General features: G+C 36.1%; 1 long non-coding RNA gene across 2 annotated transcripts; it reads left to right on the forward strand.

The window, feature by feature from the left end:
- Nucleotides 1-3,088: 3,088 nt before the first annotated feature.
- LOC148802772 (uncharacterized) lies at nt 3,089-21,426 on the forward strand. 2 transcript variants are annotated; one of them, XR_016081962.1, is made up of 5 exons: nt 3,089-4,722; nt 14,478-14,942; nt 15,017-15,060; nt 15,302-15,345; nt 19,560-21,426. It is a non-coding gene; the product is annotated as an uncharacterized LOC148802772 (long non-coding RNA). The 2 variants fall into 2 exon arrangements; XR_016081961.1 differs by having other exon boundaries at nt 19,941-21,426.
- Nucleotides 21,427-23,664: the final 2,238 nt, after the last annotated feature.

Here is a 23,664-nt window from a genome sequence, read left to right on the forward strand (position 1 = left end):
GTTACGATTGTTTATTATTGTTTAATATACGTAAACTAGTGTCATTAGTGCCATTAGACACTACATAGCAAATGTCCAAATTTTCAAAACTTATTTTCTAAGGTTAAAATCAATTTAAACAATTAAAATTAAATCAGCCCATTAAAATATGATTTTGGTTTAGTAGACTCAAAACAATTATATAGTGCATAGGCAACGATTTTACCACACTTGATACCAAAAATGGATTCATGCAAAAATACAATAGTAATGGAACCCATTCATGCAAGCCGGACTAAGTTATAAAGAAAAGGGCCACTATAACACCAATGAGGTCAAGCCTTTTAAACGCAAATAAATTCCTAAGTTGAGGCCCAAGAATGGGTTCGGGCCTTCCCGTCTTGTTATATGTAATATATTTCAAGGATAGGCTTATAGGGACATATTATAGTTGTTGGGGCCCAAATATTATAGTCGGGACCAATATTTTTTATCCTTAGATATCCAAAAGATGGCTTGTCATAGACCCCCACTTGGATTTTGACTACTAGTCATAAGTAAAAGGCCTTTTAACTATGGTCATAATAGATTTCTACAAAAAAAAAAGAAATGGAGAAATACAAACAGGCTTAATGCAGATTGTTGATTTTCATTACAAACCTATAAACATTCAAAATGTCAAAATTTCTAAATCCCCCACTCTATATAGTAGTGCCCGCCCATGAATTGGCATTAATTTCAAGCTGGCATCCACTCCAACTGTACTTTGGGCCTAAAAATTCTGACCCTAGGCTGAATGGTCCTCCGAAAAAGAGAATAGTGACATGAGATTAAAGCAAGTCCAGATCTGCTATATATGGGCCCACTCGCATTCACTTGGAGAGCTTTTCTTTCTACAAGTTTGAATTCACACCAAATCCCAAGGTTGTGTCTGGCTTCTCAAACAATATGCCTAAATGAACCAAGAATTAACTTTAGGCAAAACGGTGCATTCTATGGAAAATGTTTTATGATAACATGAAGGTGAATGAATTATAATAAAGCAAAATGTGGCAGTGATATCTTTAATGTTGTTAAAGACTTTAATGATAAGTACATATTGTGTAACATGAACTATTGAAAAATAATTAGACTATGTGATGTCTTTAATATGATTGCTTGGAATTTTGATTTAATGTACAACAAATATTGCAATGTAATTGGAATATTAGCTCTAGCATTTTAGCTGTTATCCCTTAGAAAGAAAGCAATCTTGAAGTAAAAGACTACAAACCAATTAGTCTTTTAGAGAGTGCCTATGGTTTTTGATTTGCATGATTTTCTCTTGTCCTTGCTGGAAAGATGAATTGAGTGAGGTCGCTTAAGCTATTTCTACAAGGGAGATGGTGTCAGAGTGCTCGAGTTGTGGACCCAGGCATGAGGGCTCCAACCGTCAAATTAGTGCCGAGTCAGGAGATCTAGTTGAAAGTACAAAGTAAAGAGCAGAGTAAGAGTTTAATGGCTAATAGAGCATGTACCATTTGAGGGTGAGGGACTGTCCTTAAACAAGCTCTGGGGAGCAATTAGAACGTCTCCAAGATTCTTGGAGTTAAGGGTCCTCAACCCTCGGATCTTAAGGACACTTGAGGACAATCAGTGAGTCGACCACTTTCCTTTTTCCAAAGAAACAGGGGAGACTTTTGTAACTACTGCTAAATGAGTGGCATGCCCCCAAGCATATCAAGGGTATTAAATGGTCTGCTTGGTACAAAATGAGCAAGTGATGTAGGTCAGCTATTATGAGATCAAGGAACTCGTCTGATGTTTGTACTATATAAACGCTCTAAGGTGACAATTGACGTTGTAGCTCGGTCTTCACCAAGCTGTCTCCAACTGAGCTTGGGTACTCCAATGTGACATGAATCCATCCCATTGGCGAGCAAGTTCTGACTTGATGCTACTTAAAGTCCCAAGGTCATCTGAGGTTGCACTGGATGCCAACATGGCGATGGATGACTAGCGAGAGTAATTGGTGATGAAATCGTTGAAAACCAATATTCTTTCATTAGAAATATACAAATTACTAATAACATCATAATGGTAAACAAATGTGTAAACCAAGGCTGATAATACAACTTTATTTAGAAAAGGCGTATGGTAGAGAATAGACTAGTACTACTTAAGCAACATTCTAAAGTGTGTTTTGCACAAAAACGGAGGAAAAGAACAAGCTCACTATAAAAATTGGGGGGGGGGGGGGGGGGGGAGCCCATTGATTGCATTCAAATGCATGGGGGAGAGATGTTGTCCATCCGATTCCTAGCCAATATTATCCAAGTAATAAGTAATAAGTTGGTTTGCTTCCGTGTAAATGTGTTTGACATGTATGTTGTTATGTCTTTCCTACTGTGGGTACATAGTGGTTACTGAGACTATCAGAGTATAGAAAGTGTCAAACTAACACTATATGGACACCTATGATGAATCCATAACCCATCACACATTTATGATAAGTTCATCGCAGATCCGCGATGGTGATGAACTCATATTTGAAATGGGTCACGATAAACATCAGATAGTGCGAATTTGCAATAAACCTTAGACATACATAAACTTGCAATAAAGCTTAGATATGCACGAATCTGCGGTGATCTATAAAGATGTGCACAAATTCACGATGAACTTCGGAAACGTGCAGAGTTGTCATGAACCTGAGACCGTTATAGAACCGTGGAATCATAATAGATCAGGAATAAATGTTGGTTACATGTGTGTTTTTAAATTATGCATGTGAGTTTAATGAAAGTATGTCTGCCAAACAATGGCATCACTCGCACCACATCAGTATAATAGGCTTGCACACGGAGAGAATCCAAAGGGATAGAATTCTCTAATAATGATCCATTAATATTCAAACAAAAGGACTCTTTCCAAAAAGAAAAGATCCTCTTTCCTAACAAGAAAGAACTTCTTCCTTGATAACCTTAACTTTCTCTCTATAAAAGGAGGAGAGACTTTTTCTCCAGGGGACAACATAATACAATATTGACCTAGGATTTCTAAGAGAGAAGCAACTCCATTCTCTCTTCTCTTCCCCACATCCTCTCTCTTTCCCGCCACCATCTCCAAACCTTCGAAGACTAACCAACCCTTTCCTTACCATGGTGCTTACATTAGAATCTCTGGTTACCATCTCCGATCTCCGAGAATTTCATCGGGTGAGAGTTAAGGATGGTGGTTGAAAGAAAGATTTGCAGAGATTTATAGGGACCTTGTTCTAACCGCCTATTTGCCACTGTAATCAAGACGACAAGCCAGTGTGGTCTCCTATCACCACTTCCCACGATCGATTCCAGTCATGACAAGGCATCCGTCTACCTTCATCTTCCTTGGGCATCATTAGACAACGACCGCAGGATTGTCGTCATCATACCCCAACTCAACAAACACGAGCCTTCGACCTTGTACGATAACCACTATTGAGAACTCTAGATACACCAGATCCAATATGGAAACTTGGTTGATAAAGCTGCATCTAGTAGGAGTTCCCCAAATTTCATTAACAATGGCAACAAAAGTTCACGGTAGTGGGTCTTTTCGAACACCTTCCCCATCCCTTGGTTTGTTGTTTCCTTACCATCACCGCCACTATCAGATTCGTCTCTTTGATCCCATTTGAATACAGAGCACTATCTCACTACTACAACCCTTCCCACCCTTATCACAATCTCTCTCTCTCTCTATCTTTTTTTCCCTTTCTTCTTCTTCTTCTTCTTCGATCATTCCTTTCCCTGTTGCCTGCTTCAACAAATGGAGAGGCATAGCTTCGTCGTCATAGAATGGAACATCAGAAGTCCGATGCACATGCCTGGTTCGTTGCTGAATGAATTCCACATTTTTCTTGTCTGTTCGATTATCATGCATCCTCTGCCTGTTTTATTCTCTTCATTTATTTTTAATCATAAATCTACTATGTTTTCTATGTTTTGATTTTGGTCTTAGGAAGTTGCTAGATTGCCTAGTGATCATTTTTTATGCCATTTTTTTTTTCATTTCTTTTGAGAATCTCTGTTATGGCGTATCTATCTTGCCTTCCGTGGTATTTGTAGCTAAAATGTATTGCTGGTATCTTAGATCAAGTTCTTTGTTTTTCTTCGTTTTTAAGTCCACTTATAGAAGTTGTTGGATCGCTTTGTGATAGACGTTTTGATTCTAGTATCGTCTCCATGTATTCTTTTTATCTTCAATCTCTTGATTTTAGATCTGCCACAGTGCTTTAAGGGGGGAGGGGGGACTTTTCCCAGCCCTCAAATCTTGCAACCTCTTTTTTCTTCTTTCACAAAAGTTGGTGTTGCCGAAGCCTATCCTTATCGTGCTTTTGTTTGGATTCGAGATATCACATTCTTGTAGCATCGTTCTCGTTCAAAAACAATTTGAGGTCAACCCGATCCAATGCCTTCCCAGGTCGTAGTCGATATATGCGGAGCCATCCCAAATTCGGTGGTATCTTAATTAGATCTGTTATTTTTCTTTTTGTATATATTCTTTATTTTGTTTACGGGATTCTTTCTTCTTGACTGATGCCATTGGAGCAATTTCCAATTCATTATGAGTAGACACGGTGCTTCAAATCGAGGAGTTAAGATGGTAGTCCTAAATTTTAATGGGGGACAGAAATCATCTTCAACTCCAAAGGTACACACATGTGATAGTCTTCGATTTCCATCCAATTCCAATTCATTCATGTTTTCTTCGACTCCAAAGGTACACACATTCGACACTCCAAACTCTCATCAATATATTTTCATGTTCTCTGTTGCAACTTTGCTATTGATGGGCCTTTTAATTTTACTTATTGCAAAAAAAAATAAGAGTTTATCATTAAGTTTAATTTCATGTCCAAATAAATATTTCCAAATGTTATTCACCTTTTATGGTCCATCATGGAATAGCACCAATTTTCACTGCCCTTCGTCTCAAATTGTTTCATATCATTTATTATGATCTTATATCCAGTTTATTAGGCATATGATGCTTGAATACTCTTCTGTTAAACTTGTTCATAATTTACACCATCAGCTTGATGTTGTATTTTTGTGTGGTCCATGGTTGTACAGAATTACGTCTTGTGGGGTTGTCATTGATTGTAAATTAAGAGTTGAATTGTACTTATGCTTATTTGACAACTTATTCCCATTACAATTAAAGTAGTTCAAGAGAAACCTCATCCCTGAACATGTTCAATTAATCATCACGGAGGATGACGGTGGTCCAACTATTTATATCAAGAGTTGTATATTTCCTTGTTGACTTTTGGTGATCAACTACTCTTGGTTTACTCAATGTTCCAAATCGGTCTTGATTTTTTTTCATTTTGGCACCGAAGCCATGAGATTTAGTCACTTTTACATATGGTGTTACTGACAGTTGCACCTTTTAAACTTCGAATTAGTGGCTGGAATTTCTCTTACTTGTTGATGATATATAGGTAAATCGATGTTATTGTGATGCTGACATCTTCGATAATACAAGTTTCTTATTTTTAGAGCCTTTAGATTTTTAACCAAGTATATTTGATGCTAGACTTTACTCAATATGTACATGAAAAAAATATATAATAATAATAATAATTATATATAGTTATTTTCAAAAACACTTTCAATATCACTTTGTAAGATATGTAAAAAATCGTTATCATTTAGCTCCGAAGTTTTATTGTTGTTTTGTCAAATAGCAAGATTTTATCACTTAAGTGTTTCTCGATAGAAGACATTAAGGATAGGAATGGCAACGGGTAGGGTACCCATGCCATTGCCTTACCCATTCCTGAACATACCTATGTATCCCTGATTCCAAACTTGTCCCAATCCTGTCTAACTTTTCCTCTCAATTTCCCAAACCCGTTAAACCCGTCTTGACCAGTCCCACCCATTAAACCCCTTGACCAAATGTTTTCTACTAAAAAAAAAGTTTCTTAATGTGACTTAAACCCAGATCAATTAATAATAGCGACAAATCTCTTAGCACTACTTTAAGCCACTAATCCATCTCGCCTTTTGTGTTATTTAGTGAAATAAAATAGATTTTATTAACTTTTGTGTTCATCAAAACAATCAATACGTATATATGATTAACAATTCCAACTAAAAAATAAAAGAAATAATATTTAAAAGTAGCATTTTATAAATAAATGAAATAAGCAATCTATCAAATCCAAATTTACATCAAATGATGATTTTAATCCCAAGAAATTTATAAAAATAAACTATTAATAATAGAATAATTATCTTAGTACTTAAAATTTATAAATTTGTGCATGATATATAATATAATGGGTTTATATTTATGTATCCTCGGTATCAGGTATCGAATACCCTAAAGTCAAAACCCAAACCCACCCCAAACCCTATAGGGTTTTAATCTAAAATCCCAAACCCTATATGGCTTTAATCTAAATTCTCAAACCCTATAGGGTCTTGATAAACGGGTCCTATTAGGGATGGGATGGGTCGGATACCCAAAAATTCTCGCAAAATTTCCATCCCTAGCCAAGGATGGGGCTGAGGGCAACAAAGTAATTTCATTGATATCTGAGGCCGATGAGTCCAACCTATGAGTAGGAGAAGAGCACACGTCAGAGGCCTTGAGTGTTACACCAAGGGTAGAGACTCTAACGGTCAAGTTAGTCAGGTGCTTAGAGAGGGGCGGAGCTAGGCTTGAGACTTGAGATGAGGGCTCAAATCTTGGTCCTTAGAGCTTAGACGATGTCTCTTGAGAGGAGGAATGCAAGAGAGCAAGAATGAGGAAGATGGCTTTGCCGTAAGCTAGGCACCCCCCTTTTAAAGTTGACCTTGCCATAGAGTGGTTGGAGGTAGTTAGGAATAGATGGCCAAAATCTTATCCAGTCGATGCCACGTGGTGCAATCTAGGGCCTTGCCACATGTGCCTACATCAGGTATGGTATACAACTTGTCTAGTAAAGTGTTGACTGTGGGTTATCTAAATAAAAAGAAGAGGTAAAATACAGAAACCTCCCCTTAAGTTTCTGATAATCATAAAAACCTCCCATGTAGTTTAATTTTAATAAATACCTGCCCTGAACTTTTTAAAAAATCAACAGAAACCTCCATCCATCACTAACCTAGATGGAAAATGTATAAAGTTACAAAATTACCCCTAATAAATCATTAAGGCATCATTGAAAATATATTAAAATTGTAAAAATGCTTTCATTCGATTAACAACACTCTTGCGATTATATAGGTCTTTTTTTCAAAGCAAAAGAATAGAGTTTATACCCTAACACCACTAAACACTTGCAATGGCACCATCATTCAAAATATTCCATTTATCGAATGATATTTCCCATTTTTTTTTGGCAATTGTTCTTCACTAGCCACTGTTCTTGACCAGTAGTTGTTCTTCATTTTCTACAATATCTCTACTTCCCCCCTTGAACAATTTCTCACTAGAGCTTTTTTTTATCGTTTCTCTTGCTATTAGGATTGCATTTCACAAATAGATGCAAGTATTCTCATCAATACCACATGGAAAAATAACCAATGCTCTTAAGGACAAGAAATAAATCCCTCTATTGTGTTGTAACTTGTTAACATTTTCTTTTGAAGGTGTTACTAACATCATTGATGGCTTGTAAATGAGTAACCATCAGCCAACCGATAAGAAATTGGGGATCAAACAGAATAATGCTTTATCAAATCCCAAAGCACAAAAACATTAAAACCACAAATTTGATGAAGCCCACAAAAACAAAATCAGACATTCAATAAATGTCATTTCGTATGACAGTCTGAGAAAATAAGATGCATTCAAGAGTTTCTATAAATACATAAAACCCAAAAGCAAAACAGGGGAAAAGTTGAACGGTGTAACAATTAGTTTTATTTCTGATATGCAATCAAAACCAAGAATTCATCATTTGGCATTTCACTAGAAAACCAATGTCATAAATCCAAGATGTGAGTAAAAGATTAGGTGGCCTTTAATTTGATTAACACATTTCTCAGCCAACCTTGCTGGTGAATAACAATCATTGGCAATAGTTCACCTTCTGGTCTATAGTTAAAGTTCAAATTTTATCTGCATTCTCCTGTGTATAAACTAGAAACGTTGCCTCACTTCCCCACCAGAAAATCTCCGATGGTCGAATGTTGTTTCCCTTCTTGACTGGAGTAAGTTTCAAGGATAAAAGAGTCAACAATTTTTTAATTTTACCCATAAAATACATTGATAGTGACATTGTAGAATGAATGGTTCAAAGTATCAATACGATACGTTTGATACGGGGCGTATTGTATCATATCTTTTGAAAATGATACTGTCCGAAATGCTTGCTTTCAGGTGTTTTAGGCCCCCAATTTTTTTAATAATAAAAAACATGTTTTAAGCTTCCTAAAAAACTAAACTTTGAAAAAAAAACTAAAAAAATATATGTTTTGACCGTTTCTAAGTACCAGTACAATATGGCTGAAATGTGTATCGTATCGATACTTTGAACCATTCATTCTATTATAGATACTCATTAATTGGCTGAAATGTGTACCGTCTTTACCCATGAGACATTATAGATGCTCATTAAGAATATTTCTCTTGTAGATTGATGTTCCCAATACACAGTGGTGGTGGATCTGAGAATAAGTTGAGGTCACTTTGGCTGGCACCTTATATAGAATGTGCCCACATACACATCCCAGCTTTCAATGAGAACATCTCTCAAATACACAGATGGGAGGTGTTGTGGGACGCCAATCTGATCTTAAACAATTTATGAATATATATACATAGCAGATCCAGAGCCATATGTGACATCCACAAGTGGTATAGGCCCCATGTGTACAGAACATGCACCGGTGCATTCATTCATGATTAGTCACAAGCCGGTTCACATACACAATGGTCTTTGCATATCAGATCCCAACTTCAACTTGTGTGCAACTAGTCATTAACCTATTGACTCTGGCCTAGCTTATAAAGCACGTGGCAGCTGTAATTTGGTCGGGGTCTGATTGCCAAATCGGATCTGATTACCAAGTGTTAGATTACAATTCAAAATTGAAAATTGAATATGTTACTACTTGGATTGGATTCAGATTTAGGCTTTTGTGTTTAAAATTAAGAAAAAGATAAAAAGTTTTATTTTTAAAATATATTTTGGAATAGTAGGTACAGGTGATTGCAGATTTCTGAATTCCACCATAAAGTTATAAACATTCAAAATGTCAAAAACCACCATTTTATACACTAATGTCCACCTGTGAATTAACATCAATTCCGAGCTGGCATTCAGTCCAACTATACTACACGGTCAATGACAAATATCCCCCTGAATTTTCATTTGCGATAAAAACAACTTTCCTGAACTTTTACTTTGCGACAAATACCCCTTAATCGTTAAGTCAAATGACAGGATGTGTTAAATTAATAAAAATGCCCAACTAAGCTTTTCTTATTATCTTTTTCTTTCCCTTTTTCTTAAACCCTAAGTGTTAGATTTTTATTGAATTCGATTCAGATTTAATCTGAGTTTGACTACTTGTGTGTTTAAAACGAAGAAAAAGATAAAAAAAGCTTTAAAAAAAATATTATTTAAGGTAAATTAGAAAGATACCCTTGAACTATAAGGTTAGTGACAAATATCCCCCTAAACTTTCATTTGTGACCAACAATCCCCTAAATCTTCACTTTGCAACAAATACCCCCTGACTGTTATGTTAGATGAAAGAATGCATTAAATTAGAAAAAAAAATGTGCACTATCAGCACCCGATTTTTGCTTGGTCAACCTCCTGAGCCTCCAATTCACCCCAAACAGCCAAGCAGACCATTCTGACCTCTCCGAAACACTCAAACATAGAAAACCCAAATTTCACCCCAAAAGCCTTCAGATCCACCATTAAACCTGCCTGATACCTATCTGAGGCCCCGATCGACCCTCACTTACACCTCAACCATTAGATCAGACACAACCATCAGACCTAGAACATCCTAAAACACCTACCCATGAAATTTGAACCCAATACTCCTTCGTTCACTCGTCCATCAAACAAATATTCCATTTTGATCATTTTCGTACCCACAACACTTATCCACTTGATCCAAACACATCTAAACCAATCAAACTTTTCCAATCACCCCAAAATAACAAAAACCCCTACATATGAAATTCCATTCCAAAACACCTTCATTTACCCTCCATCACACAAAGATTCTATTTCGAGACTCTAGATTGACCGGATTCCAAATTTGATCGATCTAGGCCCAATTGGCTTAATCTAATTCTACCAATCACCTCAGACTACACAAAAACCCCACCTGGAGAAATTTCACCCAACGTTGCCTTTATTTTCCCCTTCATTACACAAAGATTTTATTTCGACCCCTAGACTAATTGAATTGAACCCTTTACAGATCTTTCCAATTTGGGCCCAAACGGGCTAATCTGGCCCTGCCAATTAACCGAATTGTCAATTTGCTCTTGTTATGCTAGGATAATACCCTAGTAATGTTTAGATTTGGTTTATTGTGTTTTAAATTTAGTTAGATGACATGTTTTATAGAATTTGGATCTTGACGGTTGTCTGTTATGTTTGCCTTGTTCAAGAGTCAAGATCGGAATAATCTTGTTATTTTATTCGGTTGTTGAGAAACGTAATTTAGATGAATTCCCATGCTTGTGCTTTCTTTCGAGTTAATTGAAATAGTATTTCTGCATGCTTATGCTTAAACAAAATTCCCATGTAGGCCCCACCTACTGGACCCAGGATAAGGGTGCCTAACCCCTTCCCTCTCCCATCCGAGACCTACCCGGACTGGTTTAACCAGTGCTTTGGGCTTTGGAGTCACTACAGAAAATAAAAAATGCTTTTTGAAAATTACTCCTGGAGGTCCCATCACTTCTAGTTCCTAAGCTGATGGGTGGCAACTCCATTTCTAGCCCAAGTGGTGAATGGGCCATTTTTCCGATGTTCACATGCACCTAAACTTTTCTTATTTTCTTTTTTTCACCTTTTTCTCTTAGGCTCCGTTTGGTTTGCAGGAAGATTTGGATGGGATGGGAAACGGTGGGATGGGATGGAATAGGCTGGGATGAGAAAGTTTGAAAATTTCACTTTCCATCGTTTGGTTATACAAGGGGAAAATGTGGGAAAATTATTTCTCCCACATTTGTTTTGTGGGAAAATCATGCAAGGAAAAATCATTGCTACAGCTCCAAATATTAACAAATGATATGTAGCATCATGCTCTGCTAGATGGCCCCTGTCCAAATTCAAATATCTCCAGGTAAGAAGAATATGATGAACAATAAACATAATTTTTATACATATTAACCACGCAAAACAGAGAACATGATTGGCTATTGTTACTATCAACTTATAAGTTTGAGCCTTAACATCTTCTAAAATACATCCCAAAATGAGAAGATTTGATTTCAAGAAATCAATGCATAGTCCATGATTTTGTCATAGGTTTCTCATAAATTTCTATAAGTTTGCAGCCTCCATTACTCTACAAAGCCAAGTGTTCTTGTAACACAAGAAACAAAGCAAACGTATAAAAAAGTGATTATATTTGCCAAAAAAATAAAAGAAAGTGGTAAGCTAAATTAAGTTTTATCTCAAATACAAAGTGGGTTGACATAGAAATCATCCAATTATTTGGCCTTTTGGGCCACAAGGTGAGTAAGCCTAGAAAAAGTCTATGAATATACAAAAATTTAATAAATAGCCAGGATGCTAGAATTTTGAATTTTTCATGTAGGCCCTGACCAAGCCTTACTAGCACAGGCCAGGATTCTAGGCTTTCTGAGCCTATCAAAGATCCTTAATTAATAAAAACTGAATAATAATAAATCATTATTAAAGGAAATTTACATCCATGTCCCTAAGTTCAGGTACATCTGGTCTAATCACTCTATATACATGTGATGTGACCCACTATTTTGCCAATACATTTCGCTCATTGTGAGCTCCAAGAAGCTCATGGCCGGCTCAAGGAGATGGAGTTGTCACTCATTTTTTAGACAAAATGGTCCCTCATTTTTACATTTGAAAATATTCGATTTAGGTCTTTGGTAGTGACTCTATCCTCCATGGGAAAGGCACACAACCGAGAGATTTCAGGTCCTAAGGATTGGGAGAGGGAAGGTGTTAGACACCCCTCTCTCCAAGCTACTATAGCAGCCCAATACGGGAGTTGTTCAGGCTCAGTTTCCTTTAGGGAAAAACAAAAATGGTTGCAAGAATTTCTTAAATCCGGAGGAACGTATTTTCAACTTCTCCTAAGACCAATTTTGAGGTCTGATTGGTCATATGAAGTTGGGATGATGGATGGTAGGCTCTAATTAATAAGATTTGCTAAAATAGGATCTAGGCTTGATGATGGTTCAAATAGGGGAATTTTTAACTACCACTTGGTAAGTAGGCATGGATTAGGGCATAGAGTCAAGTGGATGGTTCTTATTTGAGAAAGATATGGTTGATCTAGGTAATCACTCAGGGCCATCGGAATGGGATCTTGATGTTTTTGCAGTTGATCATCATATATTTGTGTTGGGATTTGTTGGCTAATTATTTCTTAGTGATTGGGTGTGTTGGATTTGATTTTGAGAAGTTGGGTTTTGAATATCGCATGGATCGGGGCCATTAGAAAGGAAGTTGGTGTGATGAATGGTGGATCTTTGTAGTTTAGTCCTGAAAATTGATATCGTTTTTCAAGTCTGGGAAGGATATCTGATCGGACATTGATATTGATCTCAAGGTTCTTATTTGTCTTGTGGATTATGTCAAAGGTGGGTATTTCGTGTTTTAGAAAGTATCAAATTGATTTGGTTGTGTTTCTAAGTATTTGGGGTGTAAGAGGATGATACAAAGAGGTAGGGTGAAAGGACCAAGAAAAAATTAAGTGCTAACACTCATCTGTTATGACCAATTGTATGTTCTCTTTGACTTATTTTAAAAGAGAAGACAGAGAAGAGAAGAAGATGACCATAGAATTAGAATTTTGCAAAACAAGTAGAGATATCAATCAAAATGAACAAATTAAATATGGGTGAATGAAATGATTAAGAAGGTAATAACTTATAAAATAAGAATAGATGAAATTAAACAATGATGTTGAAATGGATGGATGACAACACTAAGTGTTAGATTCTAAAACAATTCAAAATAGAATATGTTAAGATTTATTGGAATGGATTCAAATTTAATCTAGGATTGACTACTAGTGTATTTAAAATGGAGAAAAAAGATAAAAAAATAAAAAATGTTTAATGTAAATTAGAAAGACTCCCTTCTATTATAAGGTTAGTGACGAATATCCCCCTTAACTTTCATTTGCGACAACCCCCCCCTGAATTTTCACTTTGTGACAAATACCTCATAACCGTTACATTAGATGATGGAATGCACTAAATTAGCAAAAATGCACACCTGAACTTTCCTTATTTTCTTTTTCTCACCTTTTTTCTCTTAAACCCTAGTTGAGCAAAAATACATCCATCTTCTCTAAAGGAAACCAGCTAAAATAACAAGAATCATTTAACTGGCATAGGAAAAAAACTTTGTTTTTTAATTATTGATTCATTTCACTATATGAATGTCACACTTTATCTTAAAATATAAAAATTATCCAATCATTTCTCCAACAAATTAAGAAAAACCAAACGAAACTATATCTATTAGAAACAAGTATCTACCCTTTCATTTGAATATTGAATCCACACAGAAATCTGGAAGGATCTATTGGAGCAACTAAGAGGGCTTCAATTTGATATTTAGGAAACTAAATGAATCATAAACCATTCAAATAAATTAGAAAAGGTTAATTTATTGATCTAAAAAATTTTAAACAACTAAATGAGAATCTTTTTTAAGCTAACTAGCAGGAGCGATTGAAGTGAAAGTTTAAGAGGGGGTCTTTGTAATTTACCCAAACATTTATTCTTTGACTTATACATATATAATATATAATAAATGTATATAAATACAAAACATTAAATTTAATGATATAAAATGTCCCCATATACATATATAAAATAATGATATTTAATAGGACTCCAGTTTTTTTTATTTTTAATTTGATGTAACTTAATGCAACTTAAACATCTAAATTTAGGATAATCACAATGTATGTTCAATCACATTGACAGCACTATCAGCAAACAGACAAAAAAGTCAATGAGCTCAGGTATATATGTAATAGACAAAAATATATGCAAACTATTTTTTTTTATGTCGAATTATTCACATGATTGATATATGGCATTTAAGCTATGAGTCTTACTATGGTGCATTGCCACACTATAAAGCCAAATCACCTTTACAAAACTAGTGTATGGGCACATACTTTGTATGTGTAAAAGCTTAAAAATGGTGGTTAAAGAAAAACGGTATTAAAGACGATGCCTTCTGAGCACATTTAATGTGTCTTCAAAGCATAATTCATTCACATCTTCTCAATGGCGGTTTTTAACATCATCGTCTCAGACTTGGCTTATGACAGGATGTTCTTTTCGATCGACATGGAAAGAAGGCGACTATTTCACTAGGCAACTATTTCTACAAAGAACATCATCATTTTGCACGACATCGATCTCTTAGACTCGGGATTCCGATCTTCCAAATGGGAAGAAGGCGACGCTGCCTTACCTTGCATCATTATCATTTCATTTCTGCACCAACACTACACATCATTAATCTCTCAGACTCGGGGTTTCGATCTGGTCGTACTTTGCCTTATCAAATCAAAATTCTCTTCGTGGACTTCTTTCCAGTGGAGTCTAAAGGTGGAGGTGTATTCTCAACTGTTTAATAGTTGGGAAGCTTTTCATTTGCAACTAGAGGCAGATGCATCAACTCCTCGCCTAACCCACCAACTCCCAATTGCACTCATGACATTCTTTGGGTGTCTTCTGCCTAGCATTCTCTTATTTTGAATCCTCCTACTTTGTTTCGTTGCATCCACTAGGTAATTGATTCTTTATCTTCTTTGTTATTTAGCTTGATTCTTTTTCTTCTCATTGTTTTTGTTCTTGTTTGCAGCTTCTAACCATTAATTTCAAGGTCTTCTTTCCATCCCCAAAGAGGTTAGGTTATTCTTTTGTATTATTTCTCTTGTTTTCTTTCTTAATGTACCATTTTTGTAATCAGGGTTTCCATATTTTTTTATCACTATTTTTTTGGTAAGTCTTTTTTTTATCACTAATTACTTTTATATCATTGATATTGATTTTCATCATCACACTGCCAAGTTAGGGATTCTTTATCTTCTTTGTTTATTAGCTTGATTCTTTACCTTCTTCTCACTGTTTTTGTTCTTGTTTTCAGCTTCTAACCATTAACTTCAAGGTCTTCTTTCCATCCCCACAGAGGTTAGGCTATTCTTTAGTATTATTTCTCTTGTTTTCTTTCTCAATGTGCCATTGTTGTAATTAGGGTTTTCATATTTTTTTATCACTATTTTTTTGGTGAGTCTTTTTTTATAACTAATTGCTTATATATCATTGATACTAATCTTCATCATCACACTGCCAAGTTAGGGATTCTGAATTGCTATTTTACTTCTTATTGTATTTTTTATATACATTGAAATCTTGTGCTTGATCCCTATCATTTGGTGCAACTTCTTTGGAGACTTAGTAGGCCTAAGCCTAATTTTGAAGATCTAGTTAAGCTACCTGAGAAGAAAACATAAAACGGTTGTATTATTAGGGCTCAAATTCTTAGACCTTTCCAAGATCCAGAACTCCAAGAGATAACTAAGCTACCTGAGAGAAAACATGAAGGGCTTGTATCATTTAGGTCTTAATTCTTCTAACTTGATGAATCCCCTTACATTAATGGATGGTCAAGATTGAAAAACATCAAAATATCTAGTGGTTATAAACCTTCTGGAGTTTTTTATTCATCCCTTCATGCTCATACTTTAAAACCCTTCATGCTTTATTCATCCCTTCTGGAGTTCTTAAACCACTTTCATTTTTCCTTGAAGCAGGATTAATCTGTTAATTTTCTGTATACATGCTTTTGATGAAATACTCATGTCTCTTTCTCAAACCATTTTCATGTTATCTAATGCCTCTATCAAGATAATGTACTAGACTACTAGTCAATAGATACCAAGATGGTTGCTGAGTGGTGCCCTGTATCGTGGTTTTGTCCACCAGGATCTCTATTGCTCCTGAATGGACCTCCTCAAGTCCTCATCTACCCCGATGAGCCTGTCTTGACTTAATGAATAATTATGTTCATACACTACAAGCAAAAAGATTTCCAAGCGACAGTTTTCGACCTGACTATATGGCGATTGCTGCTAGAAATATAGATTTATAGCGGTAATCGTTTAAAATTGTTGCTAGAGGTCAAATGACTGCCTATACATGCCAAACACTACCTCCCGCCTTCTCTTTCCTGCTAAAAACATTTGTGCCTCTCCCACCCCCTCTTTGTCAATCTCTCTCGCGACTCGCTCTCTCTCTCTTACTCAACTTAGTCGTCTGCTTCTCTCTCTCAATCATCTCTCTCCCTCTCTCTCTAAGCCTCTCTCGTGACTTGTGCTCTCTCTCTCTTATACTCTGAACAAACTTGGATTAAAACCAAGCCAAATAAGAAAGGTTGAAGATGAGAAGAAATTTCATTCTCACTCATAGAATATTTCTGCTATACAAATCTTTATATACAGAAAACTGTTGTAACTAACCTACCAGCCCATGCAACAGCTCATGCAGGGAATAATTCTAGAATATGGATAGCTCATTAGCTAAAAACTAAAACTCTAACTAACTATGAGCTATGCTAGGCTAAGATAAGGTACATCATATACAATATACATATCATAACATCCCCCTCTCAAGTTGGTACTTGGTGAAAATCAACCAAGCCCAACTTGGATAGCAAATAAGAAAATTGCGGACTAGAGAGGCCTTTAGTAAAGATGTCAGCCACCTGGTGCTTCATTGAAACATGTTGAAGACTGATAAAACCCTTCTTGAAGTTATCTCGGACTAAGTGACAGTCGATATCGAGATGTTTGGTGCGTTCGTGGAAGACAGGGTTTGCTGCAATATGCATGGAAGCTTGGTTATCACACCAGAGAGTGATTGGCAGCTGAAGAGAAATACGAAAATCAACAAGAATGTATGAAATCCAAAGCAATTTGCAAACGGTGGAGGCCAAGCTGTGATACTCTACCTCTGCTGATGATCGAGATACCGTGGTTTGCTTCTTTGTTTTCCACAATATTAAGGCAGAACCTAAATAGATGTAATATCCAGTAAGTGATCTTCTGCTCTATGGACAAAAAGCGCAGTCTGAATTTGAATATGCTTCCACAACAAGAGAGTTATTTGCTGGATAGAAAAGACCCGTTGATGGACATCCCTTTAAGTATCGAAGAAGATGAATGGCAGCATCCCAGTGAGGTTGGCATGGAGAATTAACATGCTGACTGAGTTGTTGTACAACAAAGGTGATGCCTGGCCTATTGAGGCTTAAATAAAGTAGTTGACCAACTAGTCTTTGATACTTGTCAGGTTCAGCAAGTAGTGTCCCTTTATCAACAAATAATTTTTGGCCTTTAGGAAATGGAGTGGAAGCTGGCTTTGCCCTTAGTAATCCAGCATCAGTTATGATATCCAAAATGTATTTTCGTTGACAGATGTAAGTGCCAGTATTTTCTCTTGCAATTTCAAGTCCAAGGAAATACTTGGCATGTCCCAAGTCCTTGATGGTAAAAGCAGCATCTAGGAAACTTTTGACATCAAGAGTTTTATCTTCCCATGTTCCAGTAATAAGGACATCGTCCACATAAACAATGAGTGCCAGGAAATGAGAACCAGTAGATAGAATAAACAAGCAGTGATCAGAGATTGATTGAACAAAACCATACCGTTTCAAATGAGCACAAAACTCTGAATTCCACTGTCTTGATGCCTGTTTTAACCCGTATAGAGATCTTTTAAGATTGCAAACATTCCCATTGGCAACTTTAGAATATCCTTGAGAAGGCACCATATACACTTCTTCATCAAGATGCCCATGTAGGAATGCGTTATTAATATCCAGCTGATGAATAGGCCAATTCTTTGTTGTAGCAATAGCAAAAAAATTCTAATAGTAACCAGTTTAGCTACTGGTGAAAACTATCAAAATAGTCAATCCCTTCCACTTGATCATACCCCTTTGCAACTAGCCTAGCTTTAAACCTCTCAACACTTCCATCAGCATTCAATTTAGTTTTGTAAACCCATTTGGATCCTATAGCCTTCTTTCCTGGTGGTAGTTCTATTATTTCCCAAGTTTGATTTTGCTCAAGAGCTTGCAATTCCCTATTCATTGCCTTAACCCATTCTACATTTATACTAGCTTCCCTATATGATCTTGGCTCTTGGATGCTAGACACATTAGCTAAAAACGATAAATATGCACTGTTGAAACAAGATTTAATAAAAGGAAAAGTTGGAGGTGAATATTGGGCACGGTCGTGTGATATCTGAGATCTTTGAAACTAATCAAAAATTCTGGCAGTAGGCAATGTGCTAGCAGTAGCCATATTTGTTACAAAGTCATTGAGCCAAATTGGTTTCTGTTTAGGCCTAGTGCTACGCCTAGGAACCAATGTTGATTGGGTAGGTCTTTGATCAGGTGCAATAGGAGAAGGTGGAATTGGCTCAATATCATTTTGTTCTGAAATTTCAGGAGTGAAATCATTTAGTTGAATTTCTGGTTCTGTGGGTTGATCAAGCTAAGGAGTATTAAATATATCATCTATTTCTATCACAATTGGAAGGGGTAATGCATCAGTGTGTTCTAAAGATTTGCTAAAAGGGAATATAGATTCATGAAAGACAATGTCCCTAGTAACATAGACTTTATGTGATTCAACATCATATGCTTGAAAAACCTTTTGACCTTGACTGTAGCCAACAAAAATACATTTGAAATTCCTTGTTTCAAACTTATCCTTATGAGGGGAAGTATTTGCTACATAACACAAACATCCAAACACTCTTAAGTGTTTGTAATCCAGTTTCTTGTTATGTAAAATCTCAAAAGGTGTTTTCCATCCTAAAATAGAACTAGGAAGTCTATTTATGATGTGTGTAACCATTAAAATTGAATGGCCCTAAACTTTCTTGGGCAAATTTGATTGAAACATCAAAGAGTGTGCCACTTGAAGTAAATGTTTGTGCTTTCTTTCTACCATCCCATTCTGTTGGAGTGTATATGCACAACTCTTTTGATGCAAAATCCCATTATCAAGTAAAACCTTTTGAATTGTTGATAAATTTTGTGCCATTGTCTGTCCTTACAGACTTTATTCTTTTCTCAAATTGAGTGGTAATCATAGTATGAAAATTAATAAAAACAGTGAGTGTGTGCATTTTATTTGGCAGTAAATAGGTCCATATTGCCATGCTGAAATCATCTACAATTGTTAGCACATAGTGTGCACCAGATAAAGAAGGTTGTCTGTAAGGTCCCCATAAATCCAAGTGTATTAACTCAAAAGGTGTTGATGTATGAATACTGCTAAGATTAAAAGGAAGTCTATGTTGTTTTGATTTGTAACAAATATCACACACAGGTAAAGGATGATTCATGGTTTTCTTACACTGATCTAGATGTTTTAAAGCAACAACTGATGCATGCCCAAGCCTTTTGTGCCAGAGAGATAAAGGTAAACAAGATGATGTATTAGCAAATAAAGAACCAGAATTGTCAAATACATCATGTTGTATAGCTTTAGGCTTAGTCATTTTCATTGCATTTATTAATTTTGTTTCCTATTCTTTTTTTTTTTTTTCTTCCAGAGCTTTGTCCTTATTGATAACTGCCATGTATGACAAGTAGGCACTACTTTTATGCATAGATAGTTCTTTGTTTATTTTGTTAGCTATAGATTCTTATTATTTCTATGTTCCCTTAAGTTTTTTGGGATTTGTTTCCTATGGAGCTTCCCTTGTAGGTGGTAAATATGAATTGCCCAAGTATGTTTTGAGTGAGCCAACCAATTTGATTCGCGACAGTTGACAACAGAGAGAAAGGATGATCACCATGCTTCAATAAAATTGAATGTAAATCATGTAAATTACTCATTCTCTTTTGGGAAGTTTGGTGGCATATAGTAAACTTGTCACAAAGACATATGGGAAGTACCTGCAATTTAACTCGATCAACTCCCTGAAACAGTTAATGGTAAGAAGTTTTGGTCTTTTACCATCAACTCTGGATCCGTTACAAACAGGACATGTACAATGAGCTATGTAATCAACCATGAGTATACATCTCAATTGCTGTTGCTGATAACAGTTAGGATTGATGTTGTTTTTTTTTTTGGAGAATTTCCTAATCCATTTATATAATTTCCATGCCCAGGTTACATTTAGCAGAGTTAACGCAAAGCTGAAATTAGAAAGTATTGGAAGGCATATACCCCTAAAAACAACTTCTAGCGGCAGCATGAAATTTATACCGGCAGCCACGAAAACTTCCGCTAGAGTGTCTAGTGACAGTTGTTTTAGTGGCACTTTGCCGACTACCGATAAATTCTCTAGTTGTAGTTTTAGGGACTGCCGCTAAAAATCATTTTTCTTGTAGTGGTATTTGCAAATGGAAATCTAGGGTCAGGATAGGAGACGTGAATCTAGACCACGATTCAGTGGGTGGGATTATGGCAAATTTGTGTCTTCAATGCTATAGGAGACAATGAAACTTCATAAAACAAATGTGTGTCTTCAATGCTATAAGCCTCCTATGATGTAATCTTACTACACATTTTTTGCAGATATGGATTGCCAGGATGACATTGTTTTCCCTATTTGTTTTAAAAGTGTCCAGAGAGGTTTGCTTCGATTCCTCAAGATTCTTGAGCCCGTGTACTTGGTGGAAAATGATGAACATGGCTATAACACCAGCCTTGTACTTACTGTTCATGATGAGAATGAATCTTCACTAGGGGGGCCCAACCCAACTATTGCAGAGGCCCAACAAGACGCCTTTTAGAATGTTGTAAGGAGGCTCAAACAATATTATGCAATACATATAGAGGATGTGAACTATCTGGACTATTTGTATTGCTCATACAAATGTGAACGCCTTGAGGGTCATGTCCGCGAGTTGCTTGCCAAAATTAGGCATCTGAGGCAAACGGTTGCAAATCTTGAAAGCAAAGTCAATCTTACTACTATTCCTATTGGGTTGCAGACTATTAGTCCCCAAGACTCTGGGTCAAGAGTCTCTAGCCATGGGGTATGATGGCCTTTAATCTATTGGTCCATTATGTGTATGTGTGTGTTTTCATCTATTCACTCCATATGGTGGCCTTCTTTCTATCTAGGTTTTTTTGGCACTTTTGCATTTTTTTCCTTGGGCCTTTTATCTATTAGCTCCATCTTACATGGTGGCCTTCTTTCTAGCTATGTTTTTTTGGCACTTTTGCTTTATATGTGACATAAACTTCGATCTTTCTTACTTCTTTACTTATCCTTGGTTCACTTTTTCACCATTCATGATAGTTTAGTTCCAAATACAAAGCACATAATAATAATAATAATAATAAGTAAAAAAAAAACTAACGGTGAGCCTGTGCTATCACGTTATAGTAAAGTTTTTGGTCTTACTGGTTACCCTCCTTTAAGGCAGGGTACAGTAGTCAGTAAGAACTCCAGTTTTTACCCTCTGACAAGAATTATGTATTGGAACATTCGAGGTGCCCTTGATGATGAAGGCATTTAAGCAAGCATTTAACCTAATTTACTGTGCACCACCCATCAATTTTTATTATTGTTATTGAGACATGTGCCAGTGCACAGAAATCATTTCGAAGTTGGGGTTAGTGTTGTTCATAAGAAGATCCAACCCGACCAAATCGATCAATTTAGACTGATCTAATCTGAGTTGGTCGGGTTTTTTCAGTATTAGTCGGTTTCGGGATGTAAAAATTCATAAGCCAATAGTTTGGGTCAGTTTTGGTTTTCTTATGTAAAAACTGAAATCGACTCGACTCGAATCGACTTAATAGTTACTAGTTAATTCCTAGTTAATAGTTACAACTTACTTAGTTCCTACTTAACTAATTTGTCTCTATCTTAGTTATAACCTAACTTAATTTCTAGTCTTCTAGTTAGGAATGACATTAATGGCAAGTATTGTAAGACAATTAAACAAAGAATTTTTTTTGAAAAATTAAAAAAAAAAAGAATCAAAGGATCTTAATTTTTATGGTCTTTTACACCAAATAGGCAACCAATTACGATTAAAATTAGGTGTCTTTTTTTTACTTAGATTAGAAGGTTTCTTGAAATATACAAATTTCATTCTTCTTTCTCTAATACAGTTTGACTTTCTATTTTCTTGATAATTTCTATTCTAACTTGGTCCGCCCCTACAGATTTTAGGTGTGCAACCAATTACGACCCAACCCTATTTTCTTGATAATTTATATTCCAACTTCGTTCAACCTAAATCGACCCAACCCGATTCAAACTGGCTAAATCGGTTTCGATTTCAATTTCAGGGAACCCGACCAGGTTGGGTCGATTGGAAAAATCTCAACAAACCGACCCAACCCAACCCATGAATAGCCCTAATTGGGATTCAGTAACTCATCGATCAAGGTCGGATCGAATCGATGTTGTTTCTCGATAACCAATTCACGCTATAGAAAATGTTCGAGAAAAGCCATCCACCAGTATCCATTCATCCATATATGGACATCCTGGTAGCCATCATCGGTTCCAATGGTGGTACTAGAGGCAAGCTTTGGCTCAACTCACTGCTCCATCTGGCCCTTCTTCCCACACTCATGACTAAAAGATTTTATGCTCAAATCCATTCCTCTCCCAAAAGCATTTTTTGTTTTTTTACTGTTTTCAATCTTGTAAGACCTTCTAGGAGGTTATAAACTTTACCCAACTAGCTTCCTTGATTTTGTTGACATTGAATTCTCAATCCTGAATCCTGATCGTGGAAACTCAAGGATTTCCACAATCCACATTTAATTTCTATTTAATTTTATTTTGCCACTTTTTCTTTTTTTCTTTTTTTTTCACGGTTTCACTGACCAAGAAGCGAGGTTGCGGAGGATCGTGTGACCTCCCTGAAATTTAGCTTTAAGGGAAGGTTTGGCCGTTCGAGCTTCGGCTCAGTAGACTCACGTCTCACGGGTCACGGTGACCACCGTCACCACCCAATTGGAGGCTGGAGGCGTAGACAGTTGACCTATAAAAAGCATTGGGCCAGGCCAGATTGACCGGATCCATGGACCACAACACGACGAATGCAATACTAATACTTTTGGGTGATTGGATCGAACAAGCCTGAACCTGGGACCAACACATGGAAGTGGAGCCTGCAGCATATCAGATCAGGGATCAATACATAACCGAGTATGTGGCAAATAGCATTATAGCAATGCAAATATCACATCTGAATTCTTAAAACAATCTGAACCGATTCTTAAATTACTTATTTATCGATTTTAATATATTAAATAAATTAATTATTTATTTTACTAACAAATTATTCTTCTCTCTATCCTAAGCCTAATATTTAGACCTAACAATGGCTTAAGTTTGCTTTCAGTAGCCTTTAGCTATCCTGTCCCAATAATAAATGAAATTTTATGTGTTTATTCTATAGAATTAAATTATTCATTTATTTATTTTAGTAAATTAGATAAAATATTGTCC

The sequence above is a fragment of the Nelumbo nucifera genome, chromosome 2 (assembly GCF_055504915.1).
Source record: "Nelumbo nucifera cultivar China Antique chromosome 2, China Antique-T2T, whole genome shotgun sequence".
Lineage (NCBI taxonomy): Eukaryota > Viridiplantae > Streptophyta > Magnoliopsida > Proteales > Nelumbonaceae > Nelumbo > Nelumbo nucifera.